Raw genomic sequence first — 20,948 nt, 5'->3', positions numbered from 1 at the left:
GGATCCAAGATGGGATATCTGTGATGTTGCACTCCATATGCTTTACAAAAATATGTTTATAAGTGTGAATATGATGTAACTGGAATATGCTTTATGCAATAGGTCTATTGTAAGGTATCATTACAAAGCTTATAATCTACTGAGTGTGGTCATCCTATTTGTATGAATGTATCATTCTTGTATCTGAAATTAGGAATATGAAATATAACTCTGAGGTCCTATTGTAGTTAAGCAAAGTGTGGGACATTAATCGTGGTTTAGAATCTTGATGGTTCCCATTGACTAGGACAATTGGTTGTAAATGGCTCTGTTTACTTGTAAGCTTTCCTGTACACGTGTGTGCCAGCCAGTGAGTAATGAAGTCTCACAGGACATGCGAACATGTCACATGATACTGGAATCCATCTTAAATCTGGTGCTTTTCCATTTAGAAGAAAGGGTGGGAACCCAGAGGAAGACAAAGGATTCCCACCTGTTGCCAAAGATATAAAAGGGGGTGGAACAGAACAAAGGAGGCTGCCAGTCATGAAAAATCCCTGAGTTACCATCTGAGCTGGAACTAACAAGAACTGTACCAGGGAAAGGATTGGGCCCAGACTAGAAAGGAGTTTAGTCTGTGAAAGAAGCTTACTGGAACATCTCTAAGCGTGAGATTTACCTGTATTCAATTTCTTAATGTATTAGGCTTAGACTTGCATGTTTTGTTTTATTTTGCTTGGTAACTTACTTTGTTTTGTCTGTTATTACTTGGAACCACTTAAATCCAGTGGCGTATTAATGCCTAGGCCGACAAGGCCTAGGTCTAGGGCGGCAAATTTGCAGTGGCGGCAAATTTATAATAGCAGCTAGAGGCTGCTTTCCCCGGTGACGGTTCGTGCCCTCCACCCCGGCCTCACCCCAACTCTTCCCCTTCCCTGCCCCCATTCCCCACCCCCTCCCTGCCTCTATTGGTCCCCTTCCCCAAATCCCTGCCCCGGCCCCGCCTCCTCTCTTGAGCGTGCTGTGTTACCCCTTTTCCCCCTCCTTCACGAAGCTGTTTCACGCACAAGCACTGGCAGGGAGTGGGGAGAAGCAGGACCCAGCAGTGCGCTCATGGGAGGAGGTGGAGTTGGAGCGGAGGTGAGCTGGGGCGTGGAGGGGGGCGAGGAGCTGCGGCGGGGGAGTGGCAATTATTTTAGGGCCTAGGGGCGGCAAAATCATTAATCCACCACTGCTTAAATCCTACTTTTTATACTTAATAAAATCACTTTTGTTTATTAATGAACCCAGAGTAAGTGATTAATACCTGGGGGAGCAAACAGCTGTGCAGATCTCTCTATCAGTGTTATAGAGGGCAGACAATTTATGAGTTTACCCTGTATAAGCTTTATACAGGGTAGAATGGATTTATTTGGGGTTTGGATCCCATTGGGAGCTGGGTGTCTGGGTGCTGGAGACAGAAGTACTTGCTGAGTTGTTTTCAGTTAAGTCTGAAGTTTTGTGGGCATGGTTCAGACCCTGGGTCTGTGTTGCAGCAGGCTTGTGTGTCTGGCTCAACAAGACAGGGTTCTGGAGTCCCAAGCTGGGAGGGAAGATGGGCTCAGAGGTAGTTTCAGCACATCAGGTGACAGTCCCAAGGGGGTCTCTGTGACCGAACCCATCACACTATCATCAAACAATTGCAATCCATACTCGATGAGGACACCACATTGAAAGACATTTTTTTCTGAACCTCCTCTTCTGGCTTTCAACCCCACGGCCCCATCTCCAAGCTTATTATCAGAAGCAGGCTCCCCACAGACCCAGAAACACCAACTCAAAGCCAGAACAACAGATGCAAAACCTGCAGACATATCTCCACTCCTACAAAGACCAACACCCCCCACAACATACCTTTCAAGATCCATGGGTCCTACATGTGCCTATGACAGCATGTGGTGTACCTTATCCAGTGCACTAAATGCCCCAATAACAACTATGTGGGTGAAACCAGACAATCACTAAGCTCTCAAATGAACTCACACAGCAAAATGATAAAAGACAAAAACACCCTATCAGCTGTGGGTGAACACTTTTCACAAAGCGATCACTCTACATCTGATGTATCAGTTCTCGTCCTCAAGGGAAACCTGCACAGCGCTTTCAAAAGAAAAGCGTGGGAGCTTAAATTGATAACTTTGCTAGACTGGCCTGTATAGAAAGCTGCAGTAGGAACTTTCTTTCCAGATCAGAAGATTCCAGTGGGGATGTTGAAATGCCCATAGTGATCCTGGGAGACCCAGCATAGCCCTTACTCCCATGGCCCATGAAGCCTTACACAGGAAACCTGGACAGCAGCAAGGAGTGCTTCAACAATAGGCTGAGCAGGTGCAGAATGATAGTTGAATGTGCCTTTGGCAGATTAAAAGCGTGCTGATGCTGCCTTTATGGCAGGTTAGACCTAAATGAGAAAAATATTCCCTTGGTCATAGCACCCTCCTGCATGCTCCATAAAATTTGTAAAACTAAGGGGGAAAAGTTTTCCCAGGGGTGGAGTGTTGAGGCAGATAGCCTGGTAACTGATTTTGAACAGCCAGATACCAGGGCTATTAGAGGGGCACAACAGGGAGCTATTAGAATCAGGGAGGCTTTGAGGCAACATTTTGACAATGAGCACCAGTAATATGTATTTCTATACAGCAATCTGCCATGCTTCATTAACTTCAGTTATCTTGTTTTACCTAAAAATTGTGTTGATTCATGAGTGGGATTTGTACTAAGCAAATGATTGAACTGCATCTATGTATTACTACCAGCATCAATCACTATGTTTAGGACACTAACAAAGATTGGTTCTCTTTCAGAGAGTTTGTTTTTATTAAACACCAATTAACACACACAAAAGGCTTCGTGTGAAGGGAGATAAGAGTTCAGGGCAGTGTAGGCTCTCATAGTTGTGTGTAAGTTCAGTTATTTTGGAAGCTGTCCAAAGAGGTGAAGTGAACAGGGTACCAAGATGTGCTGGGAAGTTGCAAGGAATGTGTGGGAGGAGTTTGCGGAGGGCACAGAAAGCAGTTCTGCATCGGTGCTGTGGGGGTGGGTGAGCAAGCATGTGTTCTGACTGCAGCGTGATTAGAGACTTCAACTTCTCTGTTTGCTCCTCCATCATTTTTATCATCCGCTCATGGCCCTTTAGCATGTGCTCCTCACTCTCCTTTCTGTCCTGTCTTTCCTTTTCTCTCCACTCACTGCATTCTCTTTTCTCAGCCTCTGAGGATTGAAACACCTCTCGGAACACGTCCTCCTTGCTATGCCTTGGTCACTTCCTTATCTGGCAGAGGCACTCCACCGGTGGGTAAGGGGTTCCCCTGCAGGCCACACCTGCAGAAGCACAAGAAACAATACACAGAAGCATGATTGTTAGTTCATGCATAGCATTCAATCATTATAGTAAAATACACCCCTTGTAACATACCAATCACTTTCTCACTGACCCTTGGCAAGCACACATCTAGGTGAACACCCTAAACATGGTGAGTTCAGCCTGGGTGGAGGGTGGGCATTCGAGATGGGGCAAGGGTGTAGGTGATGTTTTCAGGGGATCAATGAAGGCGACTATGGACAATATTGTAAATTCTGCTACCATTTTCTACACGCAGGGGTCGTTGAAGCTGATATCTCACTCCTGAGAGTGAGCAAGGGTTCATCTACTGCACATGTGTGGGTTCAGACCCAGTCCCTTTGCTGCTCACCTGTGTGCTGCTTTGGTCCCTGCACAAAAGATTGCTGATCTGTGTGGGAAAGGGAACAAAGCAGCCCTTTGGCAGAGGATTGGCAAGTACCTCCAGGAAAATTTCCTAGAGATTTCTTTGGAGGATTCTCATGAAATCCCAGGGTGCATCAACACACTGTTCCACCGCATTGCTTAGCTGCACCGGGGAATGTGGAGCACACTCATAGAATCATAGAATCATAGAATATCAGGGTTGGAAGGGACCCCAGAAGGTCATCTAGTCCAACCCCCTGCTCAAAGCAGGACCAATTCCCAGTTAAATCATCCCAGCCAGGGCTTTGTCAAGCCTGACCTTAAAAACCTCTAAGGAAGGAGATTCTACCACCTCCCTAGGTAACGCATTCCAGTGTTTCACCACCCTCTTAGTGAAAAAGTTTTTCCGAATATCCAATCTAAACCTCCCCCACTGCAACTTGAGACCATTACTCCTCGTTCTGTCATCTGCTACCATTGAGAACAGTCTAGAGCCATCCTCTTTGGAACCCCCTTTCAGGTAGTTGAAAGCAGCTATCAAATCCCCCCTCATTCTTCTCTTCTGCAGGCTAAACAATCCCAGCTCCCTCAGCCTCTCCTCATAACTCATGTGTTCCAGTCCCCTAATCATTTTTGTTGCCCTTCGCTGGACTCTCTCCAATTTATCCACATCCTTCTTGAAGTGTGGGGCCCAAAACTGGACACAGTACTCCAGATGAGGCCTCACCAATGTCGAATAGAGGGGAACGATCACGTCCCTCGATCTGCTCGCTATGCCCCTACTTATACATCCCAAAATGCCATTGGCCTTCTTGGCAACAAGGGCACACTGCTGACTCATATCCAGCTTCTCGTCCACTGTCACCCCTAGGTCCTTTTCCGCAGAACTGCTGCCTAGCCATTCGGTCCCTAGTCTGTAGCTGTGCATTGGGTTCTTCCGTCCTAAGTGCAGGACCCTGCACTTATCCTTATTGAACCTCATCAGATTCCTTTTGGCCCAATCTTCCAATTGGTCTAGGTCCTTCTGTATCCTATCCCTCCCCTCCAGCGTATCTACCACTCCTCCCAGTTTAGTATCATCTGCAAATTTGCTGAGAGTGCAATCCACACCATCCTCCAGATCATTTATGAAGATATTGAACAAAACCGGCCCCAGGACCGACCCTTGGGGCACTCCACTTGATACCGGCTGCCAACTAGACATGGAGCCATTGATCACTACCCGTTGAGCCCGACAATCTAGCCAGCTTTCTACCCACCTTATAGTGCATTCATCCAGCCCATACTTCTTTAACTTGCTGACAAGAATACTGTGGGAGACCGTGTCAAAAGCTTTGCTAAAGTCAAGAAACAATACATCCACTGCTTTCCCTTCATCCAGAGAACCAGTAATCTCATCATAAAAGGTGATTAGATTAGTCAGGCATGACCTTCCCTTGGTGAATCCATGCTGGCTGTTCCTGATCACTTTCCTCTCATGCAAGTGCTTCAGGATTGATTCTTTGAGGACCTGCTCCATGATTTTTCCAGGGACTGAGGTGAGGCTGACTGGCCTGTAGTTCCCAGGATCTTCCTTCTTCCCTTTTTTAAAGATTGGCACTACATTAGCCTTTTTCCAGTCATCCGGGACTTCCCCGGTTTGCCACGAGTTTTCAAAGATAATGGCCAGTGGCTCTGCAATCACAGCCGCCAATTCCTTCAGCACTCTCGGATGCAACTCGTCCGGCCCCATGGACTTGTGCACGTCCAGCTTTTCTAAATAGTCCCTAACCGCCTCTATCTCCACAGAGGGCTGGCCATCTCTTCCCCATTTTGTGATGCCCAGCGCAGCGGTCTGGGAGCTGACCTTGTTAGTGAAAACAGAGGCAAAAAAAGCATTGAGTACATTAGCTTTTTCCACATCCTCTGTCACTAGGTTGCCTCCCTCATTCAGTAAGGGGCCCACACATTCCTTGGCTTTCTTCTTGTTGCCAACATACCTGAAGAAACCCTTCTTGTTACTCTTGACATCTCTGGCTAGCTGCAGCTCCAGGTGCGATTTGGCCCTCCTGATAACATTCCTACATGCCCGAGCAATATTTTTATACTCTTCCCTGGTCATATGTCCAACCTTCTACTTCCTGTAAGCTTCTTTTTTATGTTTAAGATCCGCTAGGATTTCACCATTAAGCCAAGCTGGTCGCCTGCCATATTTACTATTCTTTCGACTCATCGGGATGGTTTGTCCCTGTAACCTCAACAGGGATTCCTTGAAATACAGCCAGCTCTTCTGGACTCCTTTCCCCTTCAAGTTAGTCCCCCAGGGGATCCTGGCCATCCGTTCCCTGAGGGAGTCGAAGTCTGCTTTCCTGAAGTCCAGGGTCCGTATCCTGCTGCTTACCTTTCTTCCCTGCGTCAGGATCCTGAACTCAACCAACTCATGGTCACTGCCTCCCAGATTCCCATCCACTTTTGCTTCCCCCACTAATTCTACCCGGTTTGTGAGCAGCAGGTCAAGAAAAGCGCCCCCCCTAGTTGGCTCCTCTAGCACTTGCGCCAGGAAATTGTCCCCTACGCTTTCCAAAAACTTCCTGGATTGTCTATGCACCGCTGTATTGCTCTCCCAGCAGATATCAGGAAAATTAAAGTCACCCATGAGAATCAGGGCATGCGATCTAGTAGCTTCCGTGAGCTCCCGGAAGAAAGCCTCATCCACCTCATCCCCCTGGTCCGGTGGTCTATAGCAGACTCCCACCACTACATCACTCTTGTTGCACACACTTCTAAACTTAATCCAGAGACACTCAGGTTTTTCTGCAGTTTCGTACCGGAGCTCTGAGCAGTCATACTGCTCCCTTACATACAGTGCTACTCCCCCACCTTTTCTGCCCTGCCTGTCCTTCCTGAACAGTTTATAACCATCCATGACAGTACTCCAGTCATGTGAGTTATCCCACCAAGTCTCTGTTATTCCGATCACGTCATAGTTCCTTGACATCACCAGGACCTCCAGTTCTCCCTGCTTGTTTCCAAGGCTTTGTGCATTTGTATATAAGCACTTGAGATAACCTGTTGATCGCCCCTCATTCCCAGTATGAGGCAGGAGCCCTCCCCTCACAGACATTCCTGCCTGTGCTTCCTCCCGGTATCCCGCTTTCCCACTTACCTCAGGGCTTTGGTCTCCTTCCCCCGGTGAACCTAGTTTAAAGCCCTCCTCACTAGGTTAGCCAGCCTGCTGGCAAAGATGCTCTTCCCTCTCTTCGTAAGATGGAGCCCGTCTCTGCCCAGCACTCCTCCTTCATGGAACACCATCCCATGGTCAAAGAATCCAAAGCCTTCTCTCCGACACCACCTGCGTAGCCATTCGTTGACTTCCACGATTCGACGCTCCCTACCTAGGCCTTTTCCTTCCACGGGGAGGATGGACGAGAACACCACTTGCGCCTCCAACTCCTTTATCCTTCTTCCTAGAGCCACATAGTCCGCAGTGATCCGCTCAAGGTCATTCTTGGCAGTATCATTGGTGCCCACGTGGAGAAGCAGGAAGGGGTAGCGATCCGAGGGCTTGATGAGTCTCGGTAGTCTCTCCATCACATCGCGAATCTTAGCCCCTGGCAAGCAGCAGACTTCTCGGTTTTCCCGGTCAGGGCGGCAGATAGATGACTCAGTCCCCCGGAGGAGAGAGTCCCCGACCACCACCACCCGCCTTCTCCTCTTGGGAGTGGTGGTCGTGGAATCCCCAACCTCAGGACAGCGCATCTCATGCCTTCCAACCAGCGGAGTCTCCTTCTGCTTTCTCGCCCCAGACATATCATCTGGTTCACTCTCCGCAACGATACCTGTGGAGAGAACATGAAAGCGGTTAGTTACCTGTGTCTGTGTTACTGGAACCCGGACATTCCGCTTACCTCTTCTGGAGGTCACATGTTGCCAAGCTCAAACACAGCTAGTCTTGTATATTTCTATCCCTTCACCCACTGCTAGAATACACAGAGCAAAGAACATCTCTACATCATATAACCGAGCAGCATCAACTCAAAAAGATCACTTACCAGGGCTCTCCTCTCCTGCATCATGCACACCAGAGACAGACTGCTGGCACTGGGTAGACCTCTCTGGAGTGGAAAAGATGTCCTGACTTTCCATGCCACCTGACAACCCTGCCATGTTCTCCACATCATCCACCAACGTGACCTCCTTGTCCATGACTTCATCCTCAGGGTTGATTTCCGCTGTCCACTGTCTCCAGTCCCGCTGAAGTATCCATGGGGGTCTCGGCAGTGGAGGTGGGGTCACCGCCGAGGATGGCATCCAGCTCCTTATAGAAGTGGCAGGTCTTTGGCACAGCATCAGAGCGACAATTTGCCTCCCTTGCCTTCTGGTATGCCTGTCTCCCCTCCTTGGTCTTCGCTCGGCACTGCACCATGTCCTGTTCATAGCCCTTATCACTCAAGCCACGAGAAATATGCCTGTAGGTATCAAAATTCCTACACCTGGAGTGCAGCTGGGACTGCACAGCCTCCTCTCTCCATATACTCAGCAGATCCAACAATTCAGCTGTGATCCAAGTGGGAGTGCATTTGCTGTGGGGAGCCACCATGGTCAGCTAGGAAGACGCAATGTGAGCTCTCCTGGCTGAACAAACAGGAAGTGGAATTTCAAAAATTTCTGGGCCTTAAAAAGGGAGGGGCAGAAGCCTGTGTACTTGGGTGCAGGGCAGTGCAGTTCAAACTGCTGACCAGAGCAGTCAGGATGGGCATTGTGGGACATCTCCTGGAGGCCATTTACAGTGACATAACCAAGCGTGCTGTCTACACTGACACTTTGTCGATATAATTTAGCCGCAAAAAGCTCTACACCTCTTGTTGAGATGATTTTATTTTGTCAGCAAAACAGGACAGTTTTGCCGGTGGGAGGAGCATTGTAGTGTATACACCTCCACCACAGGCATTGATTTCCCCAGTTCCTGGGGGGTGCTTGACCCCGACTCCACTCCAGGTCCCACCATCACTCTACCCCTTACCTCAAGACTCAACACTGCCTCTCCCCACCCCTGCCTCCTCCCTCTGCCTCTTTCTGCCCCTGCTGGAGCACCCATGGAGTGGGCACCTATGACCTCCACTGTTTTATCGGGGAAAGCTGACTTTTGCCAACAAAACTGTGTAGTGTAGACAAAGGCCTAAGAGGCTGCACCTGGAGGGGAACCAGGTCCTAATGGCAGATGAAACTCAGATGGAGGAGGAGCTGGGCTAGGAGTATAAAACTAGGAAGTGAGAGCAAGAAGAGGATATTATATATATATATATATACACTCTTCTTGCTCTCACTTCCTAGTTTTATACTCCTAGCCCAGCTCCTCCTCCTCTGAGTTTCATCTGCCATTAGGCCCTGGTTCCCCTCCAGGGAAAAGTGTCAGTACGTAGAAGTGCTTTAATCAATTAAATTATATTTTTAATAACAGAGTTAGTACAGATGGGGGTACATGTAGCATTAGCTTAGATCCTAGCAGATCTAACAGGAAACAAAATGGCAGATAAAGCTACTAAAAACCTGCAAGAAATGGGAAGACTGACAGAAATACTTGAGTAAACAGGGATTTAAAAAGCCTAGTACAGAAAAACTTAAAAGAGGAATGACAAAAAATCTGGATTAATGAAAAAGAGGAAGAAGTTTTTTTTTTTTAATTGTGCCCTACAGTGGAGGATAACTGCAGGGCCTGGACAGGACTAATGAAGAGCTTTTGTGTAGAGTATTAACTGGCTGTTGTGGCTTAACCAAATGTGTTATTCGAGTAAATAGACACAAAGATGGGCTATGTACACTCTGTAAGGTGGAAGAAACAACTGATCACCTTTTGTAGGTACATAAGGGCTTTTTTCAAAGAAAGGGAAAAGCTTTATGAGGAATTCAAACATCTTAAGATAACAAAAGTTACATTATGTTACTTAGGGCTAGTTTACACTAGAAATACTACAGTGCATAGGCTCCGACTCCGTGGCTGCTCTGGGCTGGAGCACCCATGGGGAAAAATTGAAAAAAAACCCAGCGGACATTGTGATGAGATTAGTGAACTACATGCGCTCAACTTCTAGCTTTCAACATCGTCTTTTTAAAGCTCTTTTACCAGACGCTTCAGCCGAATACCTGTTGCAGCACAAAGAAAAGGAGGACTTGTGGCACCTTAGAGACTAACCAATTTATTAGAGCATAAGCTTTCGTGAGCTACAGCTCACTTCTTCAGATGCATATCGTGGAAACTGCAGCAGGCTTTATATATACACAGAGAATATGAAATGACGTTCGCTGGTTAAGTAGGGGGCATGTGTTAGAGAGGTTTTGTGTGCTTCAAAAAGAAATAATAGAATTTCTTTCAAACCACAAGACCAACAAGGCTTGCATGTTTCTGGAATTTATGTCTGATGTCCTTCTAGGTCACAGGTAACTTTTCTGTACAATATTATGATTATTTGAATTCCCTCAACTTGTGGCTCCAAGGCCGTGCAAGCAGTGTTGGGGATCTGTTTGGAAAAGTGTGTCTTTCAGAGAAATCTTGTAATCTTTCCAACAGACTTAACAGGAAAGATGTTGCACTTTCCCACATTGTGTATTGTTGGTACAGATGAAACTTCGATGAAAACAATGAAAGAATTCCTAAGCAATCTGATCAAAAATTTTAAAATGCGATTTGAGAATTTTCAACTTCCAAAGGATTTGTTTTTATTTGTTCATGATATGTTTGTTGTCTCTCTCTGCTGATGGACCTTGCCCTTCTGAGACAAAGAACATTCAATTGATCAAGGTGCCTTTCAATTAGAAGTTGTAAGGCTCCACAACTCAGATGTCTTATTTATTTATTTAGCATATGCAATTCAGTCAAGCCAAGCCACAGTGTTCTTATCAGCGATGTTCAAGGCACAAAGATCTCCAGGAAGTTGAATCATTTTGCAGTCCTCAACAATGTGTGTCATGGTCTTTGGCTGCCCAAATTGAGATAGTGGATTGTCTCTAAAACGCCACCGAAAATGTCTTGAAGGCAAAATTCAGAGAAGTGGGACTTTGTGACTTCTGGACTCAATATGGTGACCAGTTTCAGAATAGCCAGAATCTGGCCATCTACCTTTTAACGATGTTTGGATCAAATTACCTCTGTGAATCTGGGTTTTCTACCATGAATATCATTAATGAAAACACCACAATCACCTGATAGATGAGCATCTTCGCTGGGTCATGTGCCTTGCCCTGACTCCTACAAACCGCTCTTCACAAAGCTTGCTATCTAAATAGAATCATAGAAGATTAGGGTTGGAAGAGACCTCAGGAGGTCATCTAGTCCAACCCCCTGCTCAAAGTAGCACCAACCCCAACTAAATCAACCCAGCCAGGGCTTTGTCAAGCCGGGCCTTAAAAACCTCTAAGGATGGAGATTCCACCACCTCCCTAGGTAACCCATTCCGGTGCTTCACCACCCTCCTAGTGAAATAGTGTTTCCTAATATTCAACCTAGACCTCCCCCACTGCAACTTGAGACCATTGCTCCTTGTTCTGTCATCTGCCACCACTGAGAACAGCTGAGCTCCATCCTCTTTGGAACCCCCCTTCAGCTAGTTGAAGGCTGCTATCAAATCTCCCCTCACTCTTCTCTTCTGCAGACTAAATAAGCCCAGTTCCCCGAGCCTCTCCTCATAAGTCAAGTGCCCCAGCCCCCTAATCATTTTCGTTGCCTTCCACTGGACTCCCTCCAATTTGTCCACATCCTTTCTACGGGGGGGGCTCAAAACTGGACACAGTACTCCAGATGTGTTCTCACCAGTGCCGAATAGAGGGAGATAATCACTTCCCTCAATCTGCTGGCAATGCTCCTATATTTATATTCCTTCCCCACAAGATGTTGTTTTTCTCCCTTTTCCTTCTCTCAGTCCTTCCCACTGTTAAAGACCCCTGTGTTATTCTATTTTGGTTCAATGTCCAGCAGTCCTGATTGGAGCCTGTAGGAGATCCCACAAAACACTTAATACAAATAATAATGCTTCTGAGTAGGGGCAGATTTTTTTTTCTTTCTTTCTTTCTTTCTTTCTTTCTTTCTTTCTTTCTTTCTTTCTTTCTTTCTTTCTTTCTTTCTTTCTTGTGGTAAAAGGGGAATTGAGATTTACTGAGTCACAGAGAAGGAGTCTGCAAGAAGGAGAAAATAACAGTCAGGGATTTAATGGAGTGAGGGAAAGAGGATCATGAGGGCTTGCTAAGGAGGGAATATCAGAGAGTGGCTCTGGGGGAAGAAGAACAGGGCTTGTTTCAGGTGGGCGGGGATATCTGGTTGTTTGTCAGGTTCATAAGGAGCTTGGGGTAGGGGGGTTATCAGTGAGGGGGAGGTAGGAGAGGGTCAGGGAAGGTACAAAGATTAGACATAAGAGGATGATTTGGGTATGAAAGAGAGCATGAGTGAGGGTAGAGTTGATGAATCAAAGTGCACACGTTACAGAGAGGAAGGAGATGGGACAGGATGGGGAGCATGTATCTGAACACTCTTTCTGGAGAGCTACCCCTCCCCCAATCACGTAAAGCCCACAGCCTCTGAAGTTCTCTGCTTTGTATGACACATTATGTGCTTGTTTCAGTTCCTCTTTTTTTTGCAGTGTGACAAAAGCAGGGGTGGAAAGGCTGAGGAGACAGGGAACCACTTCAGCTCACATTTTCCTTGAGGCAAGGTATGTCCTGCTGCATCTCTCTGTCTTCAGTCAGGAGAATACGAATAGGGCCCGACACTCCCAGGCTGGATAAGGAATGGGCATTCAAAGCTGGCAAGCAAAACATAGTTGCAGGCTGCATAACATCTGAAATTCCACTCACACTAACCTTCTTCCTGTATCCAAACCATACTGGACTGCAGAGTCTGTGTCTCACCAGAAGGAGACTGGTTTTCTGACTAGATTTTAGTGCCTTCCTCTGCTTCTGGCCACAGATAGGCTGGAAGTATCCTACCCTCTCCATCTCTTCATCTGATGTGGGTGTGAAAGTGGCAGGGTGTGGGAAGAGGGGAGTTACTCTGAGATTACATATGGGTTTCTCGTCTAAAAAGTGGTAGTAAAAATAGCACCTCTGTGCCCCTACAGATCTACTTTCTGTCTGAGCTCCCAGTCAACCTGCTGATTTTACTGAGGCCATAGCTACACTACACAATTAAGTCAATCTCTATTAGGTTGACTTACAGCCATCGCAGTAATTATTGCAGCTTTTCCTGTCCACACTGCCCTCCTTCTGTCGGTAGTGCACATCCTCACCAGGAGCACTTGCTGAAGAGGGGCAGTGTGGGGGGCTGAGATCCCAGGCTTTCAGCTCGGCTCTCAGCTTGGCTCTCTACCATGCAGGATCTCGGCTCCCCACAGGAGGGAGCTCCATGCAGAGCTGGGAGCTGAGAGCTCAGGCAGCAGCCGGACTCCAGCTGAGGGCTTTGCGGGGAACCCAGAGCCAGGGCTCAGCGCTAGGCTGCAAGACACTAGATGGGGGGAGGGATTGCTCAGTGGTTTGAGCATTGGCCTGCTAAACCCAGGGTTGTGAGTTCAATCCTTGAGGGGGCCATTTAGGGATCTGGGGCAAAAATTGGGGATTGGTCCTGCTTTGAGCAGGGGGTGGGACTAGATGACCTCCTGAGGTCCCTTCCAACCCTGATATTCTATGATTCTATGTCAGCACTGCAGCTGGAACACACACCACTCAAATTCAAAACAGGGGCCCTGCCAGCAGTCAATTTGACATTCTTGTCAATGTCATGGCGACTGCTGTCAGCCACTCTGACAGCCAACAGGCAATGCAAGTAACATAGTGTCTATACAGACACTGCATTGCCTGAACTATGGCGACCTAAGCCCTATGCCTCTTGTCGATTTCTAGGTGAGCACAGTGAGCAAGTTACAGCGGCAGGAGGAACACTCTAGTGTGTATGCTTGCATAATTAGGTCGACATAAGCTGCCTTACATTGACTTAACTTTGTAATGTAGACATGCCCTAAGGCTATGGATATGTTTACACTTAAACTGCTATGGGGCACAGCTGCACTGCTTCTAATGCTTCAGTGTAGACGCTACCTGCGCCAATGGGAGGGGCTCTCCTGTCACTGTAGATTATCCACATTCCTTAGGCCTTGGCTACACTTGCAAGTTAGAGCACATTAAATCAGCCCTGGGCGCTCTAACTCCTGAGGCGTCCACACTGGCAAGGCATGTAGGGTACCCGGACTCCGTGGCTGGAGCGCCCTGGTAATCCACCTCCACAAGAATAAAGCTTGCTGTGCCCCAACTGGAGTGGCGCCACACCAGTGTGGACACCCTGGTCTATTAATGCCAATGTCTGATCGGCCTCCAAAAGTGTCCCACAATGCCTGTTCTAGCCACTCTGGTCATCACTTTGAACTCTGCCCTCAGGTGACCAACCGTCAGACCCTCCCTTTAAATTCCCTGGGAATTTTGAAATTCCCCTTCCTGTTTGCTCAGCCAGGCGTGGAGTGCTCTCAGCGCATCTTTCCAGGTGACCACGCCTCCACCTGCCAGGCAATCCCCAGTATGGAGCAATGGCGGGGTGCTGGACCTCATCAGTGTTTGGGGGGAAGAAGCTGTCCAGTCCCAGCTGCGCTGCAGACATAGGAATTACAATACCTATGGGCAGATATCAAGGGCCATAATGGAAAGGGGCCATGACTGGAATGCACTGCAGTGCAGGATTAAAGTGAAGGAGCTGCAGAATGCCTACCACAAAGCCCGCGAGGCAAACAGCCATTCCGGTGCTGCCATTTCTACAAAAATCGTCCATGGTAGTACACCTCCACTCCGAGAACTACCATGGACACCTCAGAGGCTGCAGCAGCCCAGAGTTCAACAAGGCAGGAGGAGGAAAGTGGGAACGAGGATACTGAGGACGGGGGGGGCCCAGATCCAGAGGATGGCCCAGCATCCCTAGATGCATGCAGCCAGGAGCTGTTCTCAAGACAGGAGGAAGGTAGCCAGTTACAGCAGATGGTGCTTGGGGAAGAACAAACAGCAGAGGAGGTGCCTGGTAAGCAGCTTTTATTTTGGGAAGGTAGTTGTTCAGTGTAGGCTCTTGGGGCGAGGAGGGTTGCAGAAAGAAGGGTTAGGGCTGTATGCATACCTAGATGCGGAATAGGGCATTGATGTGCTCTCTCACATCACGGTAATCAGCCTCAGTGATCTCATCAACGGTCTCATGCAGAAGCTGGGCAATCTACTTGTGCAGGTTCCCTGGCAGAGCTAGTGTGCTCCGTGTCCCAGTAAGACTAACATGTCTGCGCCATTGTGCCGTGAGGGGTGTGGGGACCATTGCTGAGGGCTGAATTTGTTTGGTGGAATCTTATTATTGGTGATGGTGAGTGAGGAAGAAAGAGCCCAGGGGGAATCTGCAGGGCTGGAAATTAGAAAAATCTCTTTTTACTTGGAAGCATTAAGTGACAGTGAAGATATATGAATCCTAAAGAGCATCGGACCCCACAATACCATTTTTACCGTCACTTTTCTAAGTAGACCCACAGCTTAGGCCTTGTCTACACTATAAAGTTTTGTCTACAAAAGTCAGCTTTCAAAACAGTGGACGTGCACATACTACAGCACTCCTTCTGCCGACAAAACACTCCTGCTTTGCCAACAACATAAAACCAACCCAACAAGAGGCATAGAGCTTTTTGCGGCAAAGCTATATGTCTATGAAGTGTCAGTGTAGACACTGCACTTAGTTATGTCATTGTAAACGGCCTCCAGGAGGTGTTCCACACTGCCCAATCCTGACCGCTCTGGCCAGCAGTTTGAACTCCACTGCCCTGGTACCGCACAGGTACACAGGCATCCCAGTAGTCCATCTCTGGTGCGCATGGTGCAGGAGAGGAGACCTCTGGTAAAAGAACTTTTTGAGTTGGTGCAGCTCGTTTATATGAGGGAGAGCTGTCCTTTGCTGTATACACAGGCATCTTCGCCTCCTCCTTTAAAGGCATGGGAATTTTTGAAATTCCACTTCCTGTTGGCTTGGCATGGACAGCTCACATTGCAACTTCTCAGCTGACCATGGTGTCTCCACGTAGCAAATGCTCTCCCGCTCGGAGCACACCTGAGTTGCTGGCACTGTGGGGAGAGGAGGCTGAGCAGTCCCAGCTCCTCTTCAGCCATAGGAATTTTGATACCTACAGTCAGATTTCCCATTGCACATTGGATAAAGGCTATAACTGAGACACACATCAGTGCAGGCAAAGATAAAGGTGCAGAGGCAGTCATACCAGAAGGCAAGCTTGGCAAACTATCACTGGTGCCGCACTGAAGGCATGCCGCTTCTATAAGGAGCTGGATGCCATCCTCGGCGGTGACCCCACCTCCACTGCCAAGACCCCCATGGATACTTCAAAGGGACTGGAGACAGCGGACAGTGGAAATCAACCCTAAGGATGAAGTCGTGGTCAAGGAGGTCAAGTTGGAGGACAATGTGGAACGTACAGCAGGGTCATCAGGTGGGCTTGGCAAGTCAGGAACTCTCCACTCGAGAGGGGTCTAGCCAGTCCTAGCAGTCTATCTCTGGTGCACATGATGCAGGAGAGAAGAGCCCCTGGTAAGTGATCTTTTTGAGTTGATGATGCTCATTTATATGAGGTAGAGCTGTCCTTTGCTCTGTATATTCTAGCAGTGGGTGAAGGGATAGAAATGTACAAGACTAGCTGTGTTTGAGCGTGCTCCACATTCCCCGGTGCGGCTAAGCCGTGAGGTGGGACAGTTTGCTAATGCACACCGAGCTTTCATGAAGTCAAAGAATGACTTCATAGCCGGGTTGTTAGGTCACGTACCTGGGAGGTGTGCTACTCAGAGTCCAGTCCCTCTCCTCCAATGACTCTTTAGTTGAACCCAGCTCTCTGACATCCCGGGGGAGTGCTCTCACCGCTGAGCTCAAAGTTATAAGGTGGACAGCAGTAGCACCATCTCCTGTAGGTGTTTGGTATGGAATGAAGCAGGTGCCTAACTCATTAGGTGCCTAAGCCTCCTGACCAGGAGAGGGTTCCCGGCTGTGGATTGCAAGCAGAGAGAGGCACCTACCTGCAGCCCTATCTCTGAGGAAGGGGCAGGGCGGAGGACACAACCCTCTCATCAGTAGCTCCGATTGGCTAGCTTAAATGGCTTCCTGCCTAGCATGCTGGCTTTGGTGGATCACAGTCTAAGGTGCCTATCTCTCCCCATTCAACTCGGGCTTTCCTAGGGTTTGATCTCTAGGAGACTTTCCTGGAGGTACTTGCCAATCCTCTGCTGAAGGTTCCTTGGCAGAGCTGCTTTCTTCCTTGCCCCATTGTAGGAAACTTTCCCGCACCACTCTGCAATCACTTGTGTAGGGACCAAAGCGGTACGTAGGCGAGCACCATAAGCACCCAGTCTGAAGCTGCATGCATGCAGGAGATGCACCTTACATCCTTGCTTACTCTCAGGAGTGAGATATTGGCTTCAATAACCCCCGCTTATGGAAAATGGTGGCAGAATTTACAATATAGTCCCTAGTCGCCTGTAGTGATCCCCTAAATAAACCATCTAGACCAGGGGTTCTCAACCTCGGGGGTCGTGACCCCTCAGAGGGTCACAAGGTTATTGTGGGAGGGGGGTGTCAAGAGCTGGCAGCCCCGCGCACGCTGGGGCTCTGGCTGTCAGCCCAAGCCCTCAGAGCTGGGTGGCTGGAGAGCAGGGGCTGCTGGCCACATGCCCAACTCTGTAGGCAGCAGCGCAACAGTAAGGGTGGCGTAGTATGGGGTTTTTGTGGGGGGAGGAGTCGTCACAGCCTGAAATATTTTCAAAGGGAGTCCCAGCAAAAAAAGTTTGAGAACCCCTGACCTAGACCCTTTGCCCCAACTTGAACACCCCCCACCCCAGGCTGACCTCACCACGTTTACAGCATTCACCAAGTTGTGTGCTTTCCAAACAATCATGCTTCTATTTATTGTTTCTTATCTTTATGCAGATGTGGCCTTCAGGGGAACTCCCTACACACTGGTGGAGCACCTCCGCCAGTTAAGGAAGCGACCAAGGAGGATCTGTTCCAAGAGGTGCTCCAGTCCTCAGAGACTTTAAAAGAAAATTATAAAGTAGGCAGGCAGGAGAGAAAGGAGATCCAGGAACGAATTATAATGGGCCAGGAGCAGATGATAAAAGTGATGGAGGAGCAAATGGAGATTGAAGTCCCCAATCATGCTTCAGGCTGAATTCATGCACGCTTCCCCCTCTTCGCCAACAGCCAATACAGAACTGCTTTCCGTGTCCTCCCCAAACTCCTTCCACACATTCCTTGTGTCAAAGTTTGACTCAGACTCACAATTTATCAGACCACTCTGTTTTATTAGCAAAGCTGCTCTGCTAATACATTTAGAAGTGAGCCCCCCGAGTGGGGCTTGTGTCTCTTAATTTATACAGCTTGCTGGAGAACAAGTTACAGAGAAGTTACAGACAAAAGAAGAAAAAGATTTTAGTCACCACCCTTCGAGATCCCTGAGACCAGTCACGTATCTTCAATTACCTGCCACCCTTAACAATCTCCTTTAACAGCTTCCAGTTAACTTAACTAATTGCCCTTCACACCTTCCATTCTGATGCCTGCTTCTTAGACGTGCTGGCTCTATCTTAATTGCTTCTCCATTCAAAAGCTAACTGTCCCTACGTGTGCTCCCTCAGATACTTTGTAACATGTTTTGGCATGCCCTCTCATATACAATGTATCCAGCATGTCCCCTTATACAACGTTATACTTATACATTGTTATACTTCCACACTTGCAACTTCCCGGCACTGCATTCACTTCACCCCTTCAGACAGCTTCCAAAATGACAGCTGGACTTACACACAGCTATAAGAGCCTACACTGCCCTTCATTGTTCTCTCTCTTCCCACCAAGCCTTTTATGTGTGTTGTTAATAGGTATTTAACAAAAACACACTATCTGAAAGATAACCAATCTTTATTTATCTTCTACACATAGTGGTTGCTGCTGGAATTAATACACAGTGGCAATGTGATCATTTGCTGCGTGCAAATCATGGTCAGGAATCATCAAAATTTTCATGCAAAATGGCAAGTTAACAAAGCCTGGAAGAGTGCTGTACAGAAAGACATATTACTGGGGCTCATTGTCAAAATGGTGCCTCAAAGCCTCCCTGATTTGAAAAGCCCTCTGTTGTGGCCCTCTAATAGCTTTGGTACCTGGCTGCTCAAAATCACCTGCCAGGCAATCCATTTCCGTGCTGCACTCCGGGGGAAACTTTTCACCCTTAACGTCACAAATATTATGGACTGCACAGCAGGCTGCTAAGACTGTGATGCTCTGTGCCCCAGACTGACCTGTGCACCCCACATTCACCATAGTGATATGATTATGATATAATTATGATGCATCTTGTATAAAGTATGTCACGTGAGGTGTCAATGGAAAAGTTATGGTTTGCTGGATATGATTATCCTATTTGTATTCATGTATAATTTTTGTATCTGGAGTTATGAATATTGACTATGCATCTGTATTTTAAATGTGCTTGCTCTTGGGTAACTCCCATAAGTTAGTTTACATCCAATCCGGCCAGCACATTGTGAATGGACTATTCATAATAATGGCCCATCAGTGAAAACAATGGGCCATGGGAAAAGCTTATCCTCACCTGATAGACTTTCATGTGGATCTTCAGTCAGTATATGAGTAATGGCAGCTATGACTCATCGAAGCATGCAAGGGCATGTGACTAGGTCATGTGATACTGAACTCCATCTTGTGCTTGTACTTTTCCACAAACTGTGCTGGGGACTTTGCTTGGAACAAAGAAGTTCCCTCCACATGGAAAAAGCTATAAAATGGGGAAGTGACATTACCACTTGGCCTCACTTCCCCTACAACTCACTACCTGGAAACACCTCAGGAACAAAGACTGAACTGGGGAAGGTTGCCCCAGGAATCCCAGCCTCTGTATGAAAGATCTGCAAACTGCTTGTACTATCATGGTGAGACACTGCTTGTTTCAAATCCTGTCTAGTTTATAGAACTTAGATTGCATTTTTGGTTTTATTTCTTATGGTAATCTACTTTGATCTGTACACTATTACTTGTAATCACTTAAAATCTTATCTTTCTGTAGTTAATAAATCTGTTTTATATTATTTGCTTAAAACAGTGTGTTCTTTGAAATGCAAAGGGAAATCTGCTCAGGAATGAGGGCTGGTGCATTGTCCTTTCCACATTGAGGGAGGGGCAGGCTGGGAAATAAACTTACACTGGTCAGGCTTTGATAAGGGCAAGCCAGTACAGCGCAGGGGTCCAAGGCTGAGGAGCTGGGGTGGGGGGACTGTCTGAAGCCTTGTTAGTTCATCAGTGGCTGAGGAGAAACATTAATGTAACTGCAGCTGAGTGTGTTCCTGCCTATGTAAATGTTTGTATGGGTGAAGGACTGGGAAAGGTCTGCAGCTTGTCACAGCATCACAGGAAGGGAGCCCAGGCTGGTGAGATAGAGGGTTCAGTAGTACCCCAGTTCCAGGTTGCACCCCTGGGGAAGTCTGTGACAATGATGATAGGAATATTTTCCTCATTTAGGTCTAACCTGCCATAAAGGTAGCATCAGCATGCTTTTAATCTGCCAAAGACACATTTTACAGTCATTCTGCACCTGCTCAGCCTATTGTTGAAATGCTTCTTGCTGCTGTCCAGGTTTCCCATGTAAGGCTTCATGAGCCATGGGAGTAAGGGGTATGCTGGGTCTCCCAGGATCGCTATGCTGTGTTCCCTGTAAGCTGCACGCTTGGGCGGCCACTTAGGAGAGATTCAAATGCCGCCCAGCTGATTAGTAGAGTGTGCACAGCCAGCCACATGTGCTCAGGTGCCCCTGCCCATAAGTTGCTCCATTCTGCAGCTGCTCCCGGGACCCTCCTGTTGGCTGTTCAGAGTGGGGGGGAGGGAGGAGGGTGCTGATGTTAGGGTGTCCACCTTCCCCCTGCCCTTGTATCCCATCTCCGCAGAGCAGGGGAGAGGGGACACAGACTGACTCAGGACTCTGAGCTGCTGTGGTGAATGGTGAGTGACTGAGTGCCTTTCTTAAAGAGACAGTGGACTGTTTCTGAGATTTCCCCAGCAGCCAGCTCAGACCGTCTCTGTCTCTCTTCCCTCCCCCTGCACATGTACCCCATCTCTGCAGAGTGGGGAGGGGAGACAACAGGGCTCAGAACAGAGCAGGAGAGCTTTCAGTGAATGTGT

At 47.8% G+C, this 20,948-nt stretch overlaps 1 protein-coding gene across 1 annotated transcript in view; it reads right to left on the bottom strand.

Annotated features, from left to right (window-relative positions):
- Positions 1 to 2,847: 2,847 nt before the first annotated feature.
- LOC144929499 (uncharacterized) overlaps positions 2,848 to 20,948 on the bottom strand; it is a 44,227-nt gene continuing 26,126 nt past the window's right edge. Inside the window, exon 2 of the mRNA XM_078849056.1 lies at positions 2,848 to 3,339. The gene's annotated coding sequence lies outside the window, so the exon portion shown is untranslated. The remainder of the gene's footprint in view (positions 3,340 to 20,948) is intronic.

Source organism: Lepidochelys kempii, chromosome 1 (assembly GCF_965140285.1).
Source record: "Lepidochelys kempii isolate rLepKem1 chromosome 1, rLepKem1.hap1, whole genome shotgun sequence".
Classification (NCBI taxonomy): domain Eukaryota; kingdom Metazoa; phylum Chordata; order Testudines; family Cheloniidae; genus Lepidochelys; species Lepidochelys kempii.
This window is presented reverse-complemented; position numbering and strand designations above follow the sequence as displayed.